The sequence below is a fragment of the Mus musculus genome, chromosome 6 (assembly GCF_000001635.26).
Source record: "Mus musculus strain C57BL/6J chromosome 6, GRCm38.p6 C57BL/6J".
NCBI lineage: Eukaryota > Metazoa > Chordata > Mammalia > Rodentia > Muridae > Mus > Mus musculus.
Genome location: NC_000072.6, coordinates 52784872 through 52803499, shown reverse-complemented (window position 1 = coordinate 52803499; position 18628 = coordinate 52784872). Strand labels below are relative to the sequence as shown.

General features: G+C 47.4%; 1 protein-coding gene and 1 long non-coding RNA gene across 5 annotated transcripts in view; both read left to right on the top strand.

The window, feature by feature from the left end:
* Nucleotides 1-18628, top strand: part of Jazf1 (JAZF zinc finger 1) — a 300560-nt gene that overhangs the window by 265125 nt on the left and 16807 nt on the right. The gene's annotated exons all lie outside the window — the stretch shown is intronic.
* Nucleotides 4671-18460, top strand: Gm52904. Its single transcript, XR_003956439.1, has 2 exons — nucleotides 4671-5080; nucleotides 5811-18460. It is a non-coding gene; the product is annotated as a predicted gene, 52904 (long non-coding RNA).

Genomic DNA, 18628 nt, shown 5'->3' with positions numbered 1-18628 from the left:
TGAGTGGCTGAAAGTGTTTAAGTGCCTAGATTTTGCAATATTTAAAATATTTTGTGTCCTGTGTCAAAAAGAATACTTCGTTATATTGAGAAATTTACAAGAAAGAAAAACTATCTATTTCAACCTGTGTCCAGAGAATCCTCAAAGTGAACTTGGTGTGATGGCTCTGGTCGCACAGGTTAATCTCAGAGTAATGAAAAATGTTGATAATTTGACTTGTGATAAAACTGTTTCAAGTACAACCATTTTAACACCACTTTTCCATGTTTGTTAATATTCATGCAATGCTTCCATACTTAACACTTTATGTTTAGTTATAAAGCTAAATTCCATCTCCACTATTAGCTGTTATTGTTTAATCAAAACCAATAAAAACCAAAATGTCCACTGTTAGGAATTCCAACTAGGAAGTCCTGACAGGCTTTACAGCCATGTTGCCTGGTGCTGGAAACAGTCAAGGCTTTTGCCCTCAATCCTGGTTGCTTTTCTTTGTCCCAGCAGAAGCCACATCCCAGACAGGCCAGAAAGATGACAAGATGAGGCTCACACATTGGACTCTGCAGCCCAGACCCCTGCATCCAAAGTGAATTCCCTCTTTCTAAACCAAGGTCCATAGCTCACATGAGCCAGCGGCCCTCCATGTGCACTCGCCAGGAAGTTTCTTCTGGCAGCAAGAACAGCCTGCTCTACGGGGGCTAAGGTAGCCCATGGCCCACTTAGGAACTGGTGAGGATGCTATGGGAATGGGAGGAAACCAGCTGACTCAGTGCTTCACACACCTCCATGGAGGAGGGGATAGATGGATAGTCCACTCTGATGGATTTGCAGACCTGCCAAATGGGTAGGTCTCCAAAGAACCCTTTTCTTCTCCCCCTCATCCCAATCCACTGTCTAAAACGTGGCACATTAAAATCAGAGAAGGCCTTTCATCTTTGTGGGTATCGCAGCAGCGAACTCATTTTAATGTCTTTTCCATGTGGCTCTAGTTTTAACAATAAAATGATCCCCAGGCACACCCAGCTGGACAGCATTAAAGAGAGGATCTGCACGTGGGGGGGTGGGGTGACTTAGCTAATTTGCCTTTGCTGAAAAGACAACAGGGTACAGAGCCTCCCTGCTCCTGCCCGGAAATTTGCTCACGATTCTTGGAAATGCACTAAAAAGGAAGTGGTAATTGCCAGGAAGGGGGAAGCTTAAGCTGCGGGAAACTGTTGAGCGCCAGGACCGAATGGTGTCTGGTTGTACCGTCTTAGCACCTTGCAAACAAACCTACACTGTCCCTCTTAGAAAAATGAGGACTGGCATTAATTTCTGTCCAGGCCTTGGGGAGATCTTATCTGATCAAAGGTATAGTTCATACTCCGCTCTGCTGAGCGAGTTCTGGCTCCGTTTGCTATGAAGAGTCACATAAAGTCAACCACATAAAGTCACAAGAAACTCAAGTTGTTGGGGAGTTTTGACGTGCAAGTGCTGTGCTGTACTATGGTTTCTGTCTTTGTAGCATCGTTTCTAAGTGTTATTTTAAAGGAAGTAAAGGAAAAAGGCAGGCAGGCAGGCACACTCTGAATGTCTAGGGGCTCCAGGAAACTGAAACACCGTTGAATGCACCGGAGAGCCTTTCCCTGCTGCTGTCAGCCCACTATGACAGCACCTCACAGCTTCAGTTGGGTGGATTTATATAGTTTTAACATAGAAACATATTTCAACATCCCCCAGATTTTCAAAGAAAAAGCCGCTTTCTTTCCTCCTGGCAAATACTGAAGACCCTGCTTCTCACAGAGCCAGCCATCCACACACCAACGTAAGCTGCTGAGTTAAGGTTTTCATCAGAGCTGGCTCCGGTGGTTCCGTGCCTGTCCTTCTGGACACTCAGGAGGCCCAGGCAGGGGCATCGCCTGACAAGGCCACCCATATTACAAAGGGAGGTACCGAGCTCCAAAAGGAGGAGGAGGGAGAGGAGGACGAGGAGGTTGTCATCAGGATGTTTAACCTGAAAGCAGCCGAACAGGATTCTGAGCCCCTGACACATTCCTGCACGTCTTTGGATCTCTTCCCCGAGGTAGAACTGTTATTTTCTGGCAGGTCACTGTACCCTGGCTGTTATGAGATTGAGAATAGGCAGGCAATTTGGGATGACATTTTAAGACATGATTGTGACCCCGCATGCAGAGTAGGCACCCCATCCCCTAGGACGTTACTAAGAGTTCACAAAACTTGACCTTTGTCGTGCTGGACATCTCTCTGTACGGTCCATCCCAGTGACATTAGTGTTGACCAAGCACTGAAAAGCCATGAACAGCACTTTGCTGCCATGCAAAGAATAAATGAAAGCCACTTGGTTTGTAGAAAAGCTGTGTATATAATTTAGAACATATTATATTATGTAGTAAAGAAAATTATTTTCTTAAATCCTAACAAAATGTGCCAAATAGTTACTGTGCAAAAGCAGAAGTTGAGTGAGACTATACCGGGGCCTAGCAAACACAGAAGTGGATGCTCACAGTCAGCTAATGAATGGATCATAGGGCTCCCAATGGAGGAGCTAGAGAAAGTAGCCAAGGAGCTAAAGGGATCTGCAACCCTATAGGTGGAACAACATTATGAACTAACCAGTACCCCGGAGCTCTTGACTCTAGCTGCATATATATCAAAAGATGGCCTAGTCGGCCATCACTGGAAAGAGAGGCCCATTGGACTTGCAAACTTTATATGCCCCAGTACAGGGGAACACCAGGGCCAAAAAGGGGGAGTGGGTGGGCAGGGGAGTGGGGGTGGGTGGATATGGGGGATTTTTGGTATAGCATTGGAAATGTAAATGAGCTAAATACCTAATAAAAAATGGAAAAAAAAAAAAGCAGAAGTTGAGATGGCAGAGGCAGGTTGGACCTGAGCTGCCGAGATGAGCTTGCCACAGAAGTTGGAAGCTGGCGCGTCTCCCTACACTGAGGATAGCAAAATCCCACAGAGACAGTCTTCTCCAGGTGTATATGCTCTTTTAAAAATGAAAATCATAAACTTAAGAATATGAAGGAATTACAAATAGGAAATTTCTTTTTCCCCTTTTATTGAAAATAAGTTTTTTCCCACATAATATCCTGACTAGAGTTTCCCTGCCCTCTGCTCCTCCCAGCTTCTCCCCAGCTCCCCTCACATCTGCATCCATTCCCTCTCTGTCTCTCATTAGAACTCAAACAGGCCTCTAAGGGGTTATAATAAAATAAAATGTAATATAATGAAATAAAAATAATAAAATAAAACAAACGCTAATAATTGGAAGTGGAGAAAACAAACCAACAGAAGGAAAAGAGCCCAAAGAAAGGCACAAGAACCAGAGACCCACTCACTGGCATGTTCAGGAATCCCATAACACACTAAACTGGAAGCCATAATTTACAGAGAGGACCTGGTGCAGACTTGGGCAGACCCTGTGCATGCTGCCTCAGGCTCTGTGAGTTCCTATGAGCTTTGCTCATGGTCATTTAGAGGGCCCTGTTTTCCTGGTGTCCTCATGCCTTCTGGCTCTTACAGTCTTTGTGCCTCCTCTTGGGGTGGGGGTGGGGATCCCTGAGCCCTGAGGGAAGGGATTTGATTCAGACATCCCATTTAGGGCTAAGTTGAGGTCTCACACTCTCTGCACAATCTCTGGCTGTGGGTCTCTGTATTTGTTCCCATCGGCTGCACAAGGAAGCATCTTTGATGATGGCTGAGCAAGACAGTGTTCTGTGAGTATAGCAGAGTGTCAAATGGGGTCATTCTATTGTTCTATTGCTGTGGTTTCGGTTGGTTGGTTGGTTAATTTTTGCTCTGTTTCCGGGTTTTTTTGTTTTGTTTTGTTTTGTTTTGGTTGGCTGTTTTGTTTTGGTGTGGGGGTTGTTTGTTTAGAGCAGTAGTATTGGCTTTACCCTAGGTCCCTGGGCTATCCAGACTCTGCTTCTTGGTCACCCAAGTCGTTTCAGGGTACGGGTTCCATCTCATGGAGTGGCCTCAAGCCTACTCACAATGACATGCTGTCTCTAACAAGGCCACACCTCCTAATCCTTCTCAAACAGTGCCACTCCCTGATGTCTAAGCAGTCAAGTATATGAGCCTATGGGGGCCATTCTTACTCAAACCACCATACCTGTGTTTTCTATTATATACTAGAGCATTTGACAAAATTATAGGCTTGGCATGAGAATATTTCCCTCTTTGTCTCTAGAAGCTGGCAAATTGTGTCTCCTCCAGAGTGGCATCCTGTTCTTATCCAGAAATTCTCCTGCACTGGTTTGTCCTCATGTGCCATCGATCAGCTTTTCTCATTTAGAAAGCATGACGCCAGGTGGAGTTCTTACAGTGATCCTAGTCTCCATGGTGGCAGTGTTGGCCACCTGACTTTCTGTGGCCCGGAGTTATGCAGATCACTGGAACAGTATCTATAAAGCTGAGTCAACCAATGAGGAACTAACTGTAATCTGTGACCATATTTTTAGGTGGAGGAATTAAAAAACAGAACATAGAGAAACTCATACTAGTAAGAATACACAGTGGCTTGAGAAACTGGGGAGTGGGGTATTTTCAGAATCTTAATATAAAATTATTTTTCTCTAGATCAAAAACTTTGAAATTTTGGGCTGGAGAGATGGCTCAGAGATTGAGAGCACTGGCTGCTCTTCCAGAGAACCTGGGTTCGATTCCCAGCAACCACATAGCAGTTTACAACTTTCTCTAACTCCAGGTCCAGAGAATTCAACATCCTTACATAACCATACATGCAAGCAAAACACCAATGCACATAACAAAATTATTTTTAAAATTTGAAATTCAAAGAGTAATCCAGGCAGGCTCACCTAGCACAGCACAGTTTTGAGCCCGGGAGCGGCGTGAAGTCAGTAACTGTGCCCCCAGCGTTTATCCCTAAATCACTACAGAGTACTGTTGGTTTTCATGGTCATAACATGGTGAATGTGGAATTCTTGTTCCTAAGACCCCCATCTAATTATGGGCTGAACTGTTCCCTCTGGGCTGCAGGTCCTGGGACATCTCAGACTCAGTGTCACAGAATGAATGCTTCCTTAGAGCACACCTGCAGGCAGGAAGAAAGGTTTGTTTTGTTTTGTCTTTCCGAATGTCTTTTTTGGTAGAGATTTCCCTTATCTCTCCTGGGTGCTTTGCTGGGCAGTAAGGAGGTATACAAGCCCACTGCAGGGCCATGGAGCACAGGTGGGAGGAGATCCAGCTCTCCCTACCCTGCTAGTTGGAAAGACAGCAACTGTCCAATGCGGCCCCAGTGCAGGAGAATGCTGTCTCTGGAGACCACATAGGAACAATGGCAGGCTGTTGGTAGAGGCCACCATGGCACAGTGCTGGTATCCAGAGCTTCTGGAAGAAGGTGTTCTCTAGTCAGAACTTGCTCTGCCGGGAGTCTAGGCCTCACCTTCTCACCACTGTGGCCATTTGCCAGTTGACCAGGATTTGGGTATTGCAGACAGGGGTCTTCTGTCCAGTAGCCACCTCCCTCTCTCCTGACCTGTAAGTGCTGAGGTGGAAATCGCTGCAGGCTACTCTGGGTTTCACACCATCCCTTGCTGGCACTGAGGAGCAGTGTGTCTCCGAGCCAGCACAGAGGGGAGACATGGTGTCTGTGTGCTTCTAAAGATCAGAGGTAGCTTGGAAGCTACCAGGCTTCCTGTGGCAGTACAGAAGTGATTAGGAGTCCCCTGTCTCTCAGAAGCAGGCCCTGGGCATGTAAGCAAGTGTGAGCAGCCCTCTGTCTCCCCTCTTCCCTGTAGTGAGATTTCTCTCTTCCTCTTTCCTGTCTTGCTTTTTGACAGGGCAGAAAATGCAGTTGGCAGTAAAGCTGGGAGCCCTGGCTCTGAGGCTGGCCTGGCCTCCACCTAAGTCTAGCGCCCTCTGGTCGCAGCCTGCCCTGAGTTACGGTAATTAGCTGGATGGGAATTTTCACAGGCACTTCCCCTGGGAACCATTTCACCAAAGAGTAACCCTGGTGTCTGGACCATACAGACCCATAAAGTCATCGCTAGCCGGGATTTCCATGTGATGAAACAGCAACAGAAACCACTGCCTCTAGTCTTTCAGGGCCCAGAGAATAGAGCCCACATTGTGGAAGGCCCAGCATGCAGGTCTCTCTCTCTCAAGAGCCCTGGAAATTCCTCCTGGACTCCAGCATCCAAGGGCTGACGTCTCATTCACAGCAGTGAGAGCCAGGAACTGTGACAGTAGGGTGGGGGTCAGTTGATGTGGGGGTAGAGCCTGCAGGAGCTGCTGAACCTGGAGCAGAAGGCAAACTCTGGGCTTCTTAGATGGAGTAGCTGAGTAGATAGAAATCCAGGCATGTGGAAAGAACTGGGCAGTCTAGACTCTAGGATTCTACTTTAAAAACATGACATGGTCTTAAGTCGTTGACCTGCAATGGAATGTGATGTTTTAATCATTCCCAAACTTCCCAGTGACCTGGGAGATGTGACATATGGCTCTGTAGACACCCCACCCTAAACCCAGACCTGGTGAGCCAAAGCCAGGTGTAGAGGCTCCATCCTCCCATAGTGCCTGGTGACTCCAGTACTGGCAGCCCAGCCCAGGCCTGGGTGCTGGCCAGCTACTGCTTTGTTTTGGGTTTCCCAGACTAGTGTTGATGGCCTGATGGCTATTGAATCAGATGCAGTTAGCTCCACCCACATCCAGCCCCTCTCTCCCTGTTCAAGAAACCACTAGGCACATTCCCAGATAACCAGTTGAAAATAAAGAGACTGGGTCGCTGCCTGAGCCAAATGCTGCTGTGATGTTCTTCCTAGATGGCAGGTACATCCTCCTAAGTGGATACCTTGAAAGAGTGCTTTCCTAAGTGGCAGGAGTGTCCTGCAAATTAATGTTTTTCATAAGGCCCAAGGCTCAGACATCTGTCTGAATGATCCAGTCCTCATAAAGCGGGGGATTGGTTCTGGAGATCCCAGGAGCCTGGGCTTTCTGGAGAGATTTATAGCACTTCCCACTCATGTTGAGGCCAGGAAAAACATGACAGCTCCCTCAGCACTTTTGGGGTTTGTTCCTGTGGGGGTGTTGAGGGCAGGAGAGGTGTGCTGAGCCAACACCACTTTGAAAGAAAACCAGCTAGATTTGTTTTCCAAAGCCTCAGAGAAAGCCCCATGCTCTGCTGAGGGCGGAAGGCAATAGTGTCCTCTGCCCGTCCCTCCCTGGGGAGCCTCTCAGGCTTGGCTTCTTCACCCCAGTGGATTCTGTGGTGTGGGAGCGGGGCCAGAGCTGGCTGGAGCTCACAGCCTATTCATGCCTGCCCTGGCCTCTGGGGCGACAGACCCAGACCCAGATGCAGACGGCCAGCACTAGAGGAACCCTGTGCTGAACCTGAGATGCGCTTATTGTCTCCCTGCTGAGGTGCACAGCAGAGGGCCTGTGTGTTCCAACCATGCACACAGCCGTGCAGACCTTACGTGCCATGCTAAGAAAGTTCCATTTAGTAGAGTTGATGGAAAAGAAGAGTCCATCTTAAAGAAGAGAGGAAAGTCAGTCAAAGAATGGGTCTGCTTCTGGACTGCGCTATCTCAGGAAATGTTAGATTGCAGCAAGAAGGGAGATGGATAGGTCTGAGAGTGGAGGGCCTGGGGGCCTTATCAGTTATAAGGGTGAAGACACCCCCCCCAGTCCTACCCCCATCCCACCCCCAAACTGTAGGAAACAGATTTGACTTTCTTGGTGAAGTTCCTTGTGTTGGAAGGGAAGTGACTTGATGTGGAAGGATTTTCAGTGTTGTTATGCGGAACACACAAATCCCTCCCAGTGAGAGAAAGGAGCCCAGTCCTCCATATAAGTAAACCTTGTAGACACTGGAATGTTTATGTTTGGCCTAAACTGGCTCTGGTTTTTTACACAGCTGTAAAGCGTATTTAACTCCCAAATATAAAGCACTTCTTGACTACCGTTTCATAGCTTCATAAACCGAGGCTCCGCACGGAGGTGCCTCGCTGCTGTCATCCCTATCTTTTTACGCAAGTCTGTTTCCTGATATTGTTATTCCAGTGGAAAAAAAACAAACCCAGTATAAACTACCTTTTTTACAAGCAGCCATAAGAAGGCCCAAAGACAATAAGGAGCCTCTGCATTTATATTTTTAACTTAAGATTACAGAGCTAACTAGCAAGGAAGCAAAGTCGCTTTAATTATGAATGTTTTTCATTGTGGTCGGAGTGTAAGGCAGTAACAGATGTTCATTTTCCCAGCTCAACTGTTTTTAATTCCTTCTCAAACACGGAGAGAGAAATCTTTAAACATTTGCCAAAGTTCAATTAACATGCCTGGCTGATGGTGGAAAAGGCTCCACTTTGTTTCTCCTCGGCCGTCTACCTGCCCTGGCTGCCCGTGCCACAGAGCACAGGGCGAGGGTCCAGCTGGCATGGGGTTTATGACCACAGAGTTAATTTGCAGAGAAAGCCTCTGGCGGGGAGGGGTCTGCTCACCATTTTATATATTTACCTATTTACCTTTTTCAGTTATAAATAAAATTACACCATAAAACATTGTGGCGTAATGGCAGGAAGCCCAGTGTGCGTTGTTGTTGCTCTGCAAGTCCTTAATGGCTTGCTTTCTGTGTGTGCAGAGTCGTAGAAATCATGTGTAAGAATATGTTTACGGCTGAAGCTGTGTGACTTGGTTTAGCATGTTCTTCCTGTGTCGTGTGGAGCAGATGGCTGTTCGTTATTAAGAGGCCCTTTTCGATGGAAGACAGGATTCTAGGAGGGAAGAGTTAATGTAAGAATATCCAGTAACTTCCAGAGACTGTGGACCTACTGTGGCTGTGAAGACTGGCCAGCAAGGTGGGCAGTGTGGTTGCAACGGTTTGCCTCTGCACCCGCAACACACTTTCTCTGTGTATTTAGTGAGTCCAGCTGCACAGAGAAGAAGCAAAAGGTAAACGGTAGATGATGGCGGACGAGACAGGCACATACACAGAAAGGTCAATCCAGTCAGGCCGCTAAGGCAGAAGAAATGCTCTCTGCCCTAACCGTGAGCTTCCGAGCAGAGAATCCACCCCCCAAATGATTGGGACTGTGATATAATTAGCATTTGGTGTCATTTTTATAAAAATGTAATCCTAGAAGCCCCTTCTCCTGGATGTTGAAGCTGACAGGACCCCCCTGAGTTGGCTGAGATGACTGGCCACTTTTTTAACAGAAGGAAACATGAGCCACTTGGCCTGTGCTGAGTTTCCACCAAGATCTCCCGAGGAGCTGTCCTTGATCCTCACTAAGGCTCTGAGAATCTCAAGCTTCTATAGTCTCTGACACTCAGCATTTCTCCTGGGAAATCTGTCCCTAAATTACAACCTAAGGGGCCCACAAAGGGTGGTTGGTTTACCTTGAGTCAAACAGAACATTCTCCTTCTGGGGCAAGACAAAAACACGGGAAGGGACAGCCACTAGAGCTGAGGGCTACAGATGTCCTATAGGTGTCAGCTAAGAAGCCTCTGCCTCCCTAAGATGACCTGGGTGTGTCTGGGCGAGGCTGGTTTAAATGCATGGATCATTTATGCTTAACGCTGGTCACAGATCAATGAGCAAGAGGATAGGGCAGTGCTGATGGCTCTGTGGTGTGAGCACTTAGAATTGACACCTCTTGCTATCTTATTTCCGTGGGGTCAAAAAGACCTCCAGGGGGCTGGTGAGATGGCTCAGTGGGTAAGAGCACCCGACTGCTCTTCCGAAGGTCCAGAGTTCAAATCCCAGCAACCACATGGTGGCTCACAACCATCTGTAACAAGATCTGACTCCCTCTTCTGGAGTGTCTGAAGACAGCTACAGTGTACTTACATATAATAAATAAATAAATCTTAAAAAAAAAAAAAGACCTCCAGGTAAAGAGCGGGGATTCTGAGGGGTGTGGCACCCCTCTTCTCCGTGGAGTCAGGAAGCTCTCCTGCACTTGCAAGGCTTGGCTAGGGCTATGTAAGTGCAGCCCACGCTGCTGAGGAAGCATTGCTAACTCTGCCACAGATTTTGAAAGGAATCAGTCACTATCTGAATGTCAGATTCAGAAAGATGAGTAGTTGTTCTCTAGTAGACAACGTCCAGAGGACAGGGTGTGGTGGTGAGAGCCAGCAGCCTGGCTGTGGATGCTGCTTTTCTGTTGGTTTGATGTAGGAAACTGAGTGGCAGGACATTGGAGGTGTGTTGACATCCTGCTGCCAACTTCTGCCCCGGCCTAGACCTTTGCTATGTATCACTAGGGTGTGATTGCCAGGGACAGTTCACTTCACCAGGCCTTGTCTTGTCTTCTGTAGGACAGAAGGTGGAGTAGGCCCTCAGGCCCCGTTCCCACTGTTCTGTGGTGGCAGCATAGAGGGAAGCATGGGTGTTTTAACTCTACCCCCCAGGCCTTCGGAAGATCCAACCAAGGCAATCACTAGACTCATAGGCATGCAGCAGAGAACAGAAAGTAGAATCCAGACCTCTTAGAACTTAAAACTGATCTGGAAGATAGACATGGAAGGCTGTTCTATGGCCAGAGGTGACTGGACTGTGGAGAGGACATCACCTTCAACGTCACAGGATTTCATGTGAGGTTAGGAGGGTAGTGCCAGAAAAGGGGTCCAAGAAGAATGAGACACTGAAATGTAAACCAACTTTGCATGGAAGAGTACACTTGATATCATGTTCCCAGCTCCAAGAGGGATGGAAGTTCCAGGAGGGCATTGAAGTGACGCCTGTGTTGCTGGGTTTCTATTTGTGTTGCTCCTGGACAAAGGCTCCTTCCTACCCTAGGATGATGGTGGTGGGTGGGTATCTTCCTGGCCTGCCCTCTCCTTGTGCAATTCCCAGAAAAAGGCGAAAGCAGCCCTCAGGTCTTCCGTGGGATTGCCACACAGGGAAGTGGCCCCCCAGAAGCATGGGTCAAGCTGTTATCTGTCTTATAAACAAGGAGAGGAAACAGGGTGGGGGACAAGGCACAGCTGCCATGTTTCCACCTCTAATTTGGTGCCAGTGGGACCAGCTGTCCCAGGTCACCAAAGACTCTGGCCTGGCCTTGTCCCTTTGTATAAAAACTCCCATGCAATCTAGCTGCAGGACTTGGAGCAAGACAGGATTTAAGCACTGGTGACTTTGGAGTTCTTCTTGTAAATATGTCATTCATCCCGTTTCCACGTAAGCCTTTGGGTGGTTGATGGGGCTTCCCTTATTTTTATTGTCACTTGTTTGTGGAACTGATAGGTGCCGTTTCTCAGGCCACAGCTCTTCCTGTTCACTGCCTTTAATAGAGGTCTAATAATAAACACTTAGACTTGTTAGACCCTGGGAAACTTGGTGCTTATCTTCACGTGGCATTGATGTGGCATCCTCTGTCTGCTGGGCTATTTTTTAACAAACTGAGAAGCCATGGCCTGAGAATTCAGAATTTGCCATACAACTTGGCATGTCTCCACAGTGAGCCTGAGAGGATGGAGTGAGGGCAGAAGGGAGAAAAGACCCAGCCTCCCTGTTCTGAAGAAGAAAGGGTCTACTGCATACCTGTGTCTATACTGCATATATACCTGTGTCTAAACTGCATATATACCTGTGTCTATACTGCATATATACCTGTGTCTATACTGCATATATACCTGTGTCTATACTGCATATATACCTGTGTCTAGACTGCATATATACCTGTGTCTAGACTGCATATATACCTGTGTCTATTACTGCATACCTGTGTCTATACTGGACCCTGCTGTCTGCCACATCTAACGCTGCTGTGACCACTGCCAGTTGCCAACATTGCGCAGTTCCTTTGCAGGGGCTGCAGTTGGGCTTGACGGTCATCATCGGGTCCCTGAGATCTGCAGTGTAAAGAGGTCTGCAGAATTCTGATCCACAGACCATCTCATCAGAGCTGATGGTTCTATGCCATAGCTATTGCAGCATCTCCCGAGTCACTTTTGACATCACCTTGCCCCATGTGAAGGAATATAACCTTCTAAGAAGTAGCCCCATCTTTCACCCTGCAGTAGAGCAAGTACCAGGGTTGTCTTAGTTAGGGCTTGCTGCTCTGAACAGACACCATGACCATGACAACTCTGGCTTACAGGCTCAGAGGTTCAGTCCATTATCATCAAGGTGGGAGTATGGCAACATCCAGGCAGGCATGGTGCAGGCAGAGCTGAGAGGTCTACATCTTCATTTGAAGGCTGCTAGCAGAATACTGACTTCCAGGCAGCTAGGATGAGAATCTTAAAGCCCACACCCACAGTGCCACGCCTACTCCAACAGGGCCACACCTTCTAATAGAGCCACTCCCTGGGTCTAGCATACACAAACCATCACAATGGTGGTTTGGACCAAGGGAAATGATGGAGCCAGGTGGCCATGCTGGAGTAAGGCTTCTCTTAGGCTTTGACAAGGATGGTCACACCAGGGCAATGGCTCCAGAGTAGCATCAGGTAGCAGGAATGGAGCAAGCATCAGTTTGAGCAAACACAGGCAAGGACCTGGAGAAGGGGTGTGAGTGTCAATAGGATAAAGTCCTGGGCGTGGCAGAGACATACTCCACAGCAGAACAGCAGCCTGTTCCTGGTAGCCGGGAGTCCCCGCTGTGCCCATGTCCTTGGAGTTGATTAACTGTGCCACCCACTGGGGCTCCCAGTGTCCCTAGATTTAAAAACGGTAAAAAACAAAACAAAACAGCATCTGCCATCCCACTTGACTTAGTTTGAGGAAATATATGGGGCTTCCCAGTGAACACTAGCAGTGGGTGCTGAGGGTCTGAGCACCGAGTCACTCAGCAAATCCTCAGGTGTGGAAACCACAGCAAGAGGAGAAAGTGGCAAAGAAAAGTAGTGAGCTGCCCAAGGCCTCAGAGCTGAATCTAATGAAGCCAGCCTTTGAAGTCTAGTTTTTAGACCCCAAAGAAACAGAAACACCAAGCAAAAGCACCCTCAGTCCCTGGGCTTCTTCCTGAGACCCAGCCTTCTGACCTGTCCTGACGTCAGACGTGCTTTTCAGATCAAGGCTGTGCATGGGTGGGGCTGCCGCGGCCTCCCCTCTTGGCAGTGGCATCATGGCGCCTGTTGTAAGTTGCCCTTGCCTTTAGAGCACGCTTGCAGCAGTCTCTCAAGTGGGAAATTCTTGCCCTTCCATTTCTCCCAGTCACTGTTTCACAGTTCGTCATCCTCGTGACATTTGACAGAAACACAGCGCGGCTGATCAGGAAGCCTGCCTGGTACATGCAGTGTATAAAACAACATCACTGGTGCTGTTAGGAAGCCAAATGGGCTTCTTAAACATCAGAAGCACTCTCATAAAACCCATTTTTCATGCAGCACAGGCTGTAGTTTCCACATGGGACAAAGTGTGAAACTAAGCTTTTATGGGCGCACTCTGAGATCGGCGTGAACTTTCAGTGACTCTCACGACATTATTCCCTAGAGAAGCAACTTATTTTCTGTTGTGGCACATTTTCGTGTCCTGGGCTCTGTCTAGGGAGAGACAATTACCCCTTTGCTGTAGAAACAGTGCTTGCTTGCTGACAGACTCTAATTATCTCTCCTTCTGGCCACTGCAGTCCTTTCTGTCACCCTCCCTTCACAGACCCATTGTGAGCATTCTCTCAGTGTGCCTAATATTGGACTAGCTTAGAGGTGAGTCCGCCCACGTTGTTTCATAATTAGGAAGGCCAACACCATACCTATAACAAGCTTTGGCCAGAGGGTTAGGACTTCAGAAAAAAAGACACAACTCCAGCCGTGTGCAATGCTCAGGCTTGCAGTCAGTCAGAGTGAACCCTCAGACTGGAGATGGTAGCCCAGGCCCGTAATCCCAGCACTTGAAAGGTAGAGGCAGGAAGATCAATTCAAGGTCAGTCTCCACCTCACAGTGAGTTCAGGGCCAGTTCCGGCTACATTTTATCTTTAAAAAAAAAGAAGTAATCCCTCTTCTTTAACTCTAGTCCACATCTGTCCTTCCGTGCTTCATGGTGAGATAGTGAACTGTGCCCCAGGACCTGCTCTCTCAGCGGAGAGATGACAGACAGTTACCTTTCTTACCAGCAGATCTCCAACAGTGAGTGAATTAATGAGAATATATCCTGGACGTAATGTATCTATAATTAGATATTTACAATAATTTAATCTAATCTAACAGAACCCTAAATCAGCATTATATTTGTCAGAAGCTTCCCAAATCCCCTCTACTAGAAAACTAAACCGTATCTTCTGCACCTCTTTATTTGGGGGAGATAATTCTAACCAAATCTGTCCCTCCTCACACACACACACACACACACACACACACACACGTACACATGCATGCACACACATGACTTGAGGCACGAGACGGGCATTTATGTTAGACAGATGCTTTAGTAGAGGCCTCTTAAGGAGACCATTTCTTCTCAGCATTGTGGGCCATTTGTCATTTCTTCCAAGCCCAGTGCTTTTTAAATGTTGCTGAAAACAGTAATGCTTGCAGCACTGATAGAATATGGAACTGTGTGGCAGACATGAACTGAACACCTTATATGCAATACTTCGCCAGGCTTCACAGCAGCCCAGTGAGCTTAGCCTCAGCAGCTTCTCCAGTGTCCAGTGAGGAAAGGGAGGGCTGGAAGGGTAGAGTGTCAGAGCCGAAGCGAACAGATAGTGGTGGGAGCCCAAATTTCACCCAGGCTATCCCTGAGGCCCTGTGCCCAGCTCCCATACTGTGGTTTGGTTTTTGCAGTATTGCAGTAGTACTAACCTGGTTTCATGGAAGGTGTGTGTGTGTGTGTGTGTGTGTGTGTGTGTGTGTGTGTATGTGTGTGTTTTATAAATGTGTCTGTGTGTGGTGTGTATGTGTTTGTGTGTGGTGTGTGTGTCTGTATGTGTGTGTATGCATGTGCCTCTGTGTATGTGGGTGTGTCTGTGTTTGTGCACATATGCTCTCCCTGCCTTGTGTATACCCTAGCACATTTCACTCCCTAAAATCATCCTTTGTTCTGTCATATAAAACTCTGGTGTCCCTTTAACTAATCATTGTTACCTCAGTGGACTATCACGGCGCACCGTCCTTCAGTGCAGACAGGCTCCACATGGAGCCTTTTGTCCCCAGGAGTGAGCTGAAGATCAGCTCAGACCATGAATGAGCTGAAGGCACAAGACCAGTCCTGGAAGTCATTGTATACATTACACGTTCATTCATTCATTCATTCATTCATTCATTCATTCATACCACACCCTCCTCCCAGTTAGGCCCCAGCTCCTTTGCTGTACCATGCGGCTGCATTTCTCTGGGTCTGGCCTGATATGCTAACCCCATGAACCACCTCACCCTCCCTGGCATAAGCTGGCTGTAAGGCTGGAAACTGTATTGGAGAGAGAACCCATATATTTCAACAGCCTGGGGACAAAACAAGTAAAGGACCCTAATTCCCTGAGGAATCTTCCTCTTACTTTAGTACTGGGGACTGAATTTAGGGCTTTTATGCATGCAAGGCAGGCACTCGCTCCTCTGCTACCAGCCAGCCCTCTTCTCACTTTTTGATTTATCTTGTTTTTAATCATATGTTGGTTGGGGAAGGATATGTGTACATGTGTGCAGATGCCCACAGACACCAGAGGCATCAAATGTCCCTGTAGCTGAAGTTATAGGCAGTTGTGAGCCACCTAACAGGGGTTCTGGGAATCAAATTCAGGTCCTCTGGAAGAGCAATAAATACTCCGAATTGCTGAGCCATCTTTGCAGCATTTTTTGTTTTTAAGACATGCTCCAGCTAAGCTGGCCAGGCAGGCCTCTTGAACCTGTGATCTTCCTGCCTCCGTCTCCTGAGTAGCTAGAATTATAGACATGTGCCATCGTGCCTGGCTGTGTGAACATTCTTTATGAAGAGAATTCTATGTGACTTGTTGCTTTAAACCAGTCCCAGAGAACAATGACAGACTCTGGAGAATATGTGGGGAGTTTGAAAATCCCAGAGTTGGCTTTTGTGTATGACTGTCAGTGCCATTCAGTCTCCGCCTTCCTAAACCTGGGAGGGGTGATGGCAACAGCTCACTTTCCTAGTGTATGAGCTCCGAGCCTTTCCTTTCTTCTGCATGCCTTAACTCATACAGTAGCTGGTGATATTCTCTGAATAATTAAGAAAGAAGTTCTATGAGTTAAGATACTCGGTGTCAGAGGTGGCTTCAGGGATTTGAACTTTCATGTAGGACACTATATTCTGCATTAAGACACACAAGCACATGCCTGGAGCAGTTTCCTACATACACGTGTGTCTAATGCCTTTCTGTCATTCCTGTCATTTTGTAAATGTCAGTCATGCCTATCACTTACAAATACTGCTGGAGTGGCCATGGCTCAGGGACATTCATACAGCTCTCTCACATGTCCTTAACAGCACCTAGACAGCCAAGGAGAAAAGTCACCAAGACGCCCCACTGTAAATTTGTGGACTTCTGGTGGCCCACTAGTAGGCAAGTGGTGTCATCTCTCATGACCTAGTTTACTTAAAGGGATATGAAATTTTAGACATGGAACAAGACATCACATGTGGGAGGGATAAAGGAAACAGTATTTTCTTTATCCTCCCTGGATCCTTCCTTTTTCCTGACTGAGGGTAGAAAACTAAGATGCAGCACCAAGTACTGCTGGAGAGGCTGGGCTGGACGCGAGGTGATGGAGACTCCTGCTGAGGACAGTAGTCAGACTCCCAGCTCAGAGAGGAAAGTGGAGAGGCCTGCTGTGAAGTCCTCAGAGAAAGGAAAGGGTACAAGGCACAGTAATCAAGGCTTCATGAGAAGAGGACTGGCTTCATTTTTTCATTTGTTTATTTGCTTGCTTGGTTGGTTGGTCGTTCAGCCAGTCGGTGGGTGGGTGGGGGCTTGGCGGTGAGTGAGTGGATTGGTTGGTTGGTTAGTTTGTGGATGGGTGGGTTGGTTGGTCGATTGGTCAGTTGGTGGGTTGGTTTGGTTTTGTTTCCCAGGAATGCTGTTGTTGCTGTTTCCCATATTTTTCCAAGAGCATAGCCACTTGTACACAGAGTATCTTACTGTTGCATCGTGAGACTGCTTCAAAATCTGTTTCCCATTTTCTGATGTGAATGTGAATAACCTTGATCTTCTCGTCACATTAAACCTGGGGCCTTGTTACCATGGTGATAACCATGCTTCCCAGTCTGCTACTGGAGGAAGAAGATGAAGTGTTAAGCTTCCTCCATCAGCCCCTAGTCCTCAGGACCCTATCTGGGTAGCTGGGTGGCACTGTGGCTGTGCTCCCTTTACATACCATGCAGCTGTGGAGTAGATCATGTGACTCTTAGGAAGCTCTACTGCTCGACCATCTTACAAAGTCAAAGCACCAAGGACTGTGCCAGGGAACTGACCTGTGTGTTCAGCTGCCACCGAGTCTCCGATCCCTGGGCCTCACTTGGGCCTTGGAGCTTGTCCTACTTTACACCAAGGAACAGCACTGCATGTGGAAAAGCCATGGCCCAGTGTCAAAAGGCCTGACTTGTGCATATTACCTCTGCCTCTAATGTGTTTATTTACACAACACACCTATTGATGCGTACTGTGTGAAAGGTCTTGTAAGTACCTCCAGGAATTCAGTCAAGTAGACCTTTTATTGTAGGTAAAAAAAGGATGAAAAAGAGAAAGGATGAAAGTACCTGTTAGGAGTCAGACACACTGTAAGGGGACCCTAGGATGCATAGGTTGTACCTGCTTCCGTGGACAGGCCATCAGAGTGGATTTCATGGCAGAGGTGATTCTGAGCTAAAATGAGCTGAAAGCTATGTGAGCATCTACCCATGAGAGAAGATGGGAGAAAAGCACTCCCTGAGGGAGGCCAGTTGGCATTTTACACACACAAGGTAAGTGTCATCACTGTGACTCCAGTGGACAAGACAAAGCTTAAGTGGCCATAGGCAGAGGAGATAAAACATTAGTTCAGAATAACAAAGCACTGACTCCTGTGAGCACTCAACTAGAAGTGTTTGCAATGGACTCACGCCATCCAGTGGTCCAGTACAATGGGATCCAGTACAGCAGTGTCAGCTATCAGATCCCAGAGAGCAAAGACAGCGGCAACACAGAGCACTCAGCACAAACAGACTCTGCAGCTCCTGAGGGCGATGAGACCCCAAAGAAGTGAGACACCGTGACCAACACAACTCTTATAAGAGAAATCGCTCACTACAGTTTTATAGTGGTAGTCCATGGTCATTAGTGGGAACTGGACAGGCAAGATGCAAGAGCAGTCAACTGAGAGCTTTATACCCTGATCTGTTGGCAGCAGGCAGAGACAGACAGACAGACAGACAGACAGATATATACTGACTGAGTCTGAGCCAGGTGTCACACACCTCCTTCCCAAAGGCCACACTACTCAAAGAAGACCATGCCTCCTAATCCTTCTGCAGCAGTGTCACTAACTGGTGACTGCGCATTCTAACATATGAGCCTATGGAGAGCATTCTCATTCAAATGATCACACTCTGCTCCCAGCCAGACAGGCTTGTAGCCATATCATAATGCAAAAGCATTCAGTCCAACATGAAAAGACCCCATAGTCTTTTACAAAATATACAATACCTTTCCAAAAGGGAACAAATGTGGCATAGTAAGGAAATACTGGAGCAGAGCAAAACCAGCAGAGCAAACGTCAACTCTATT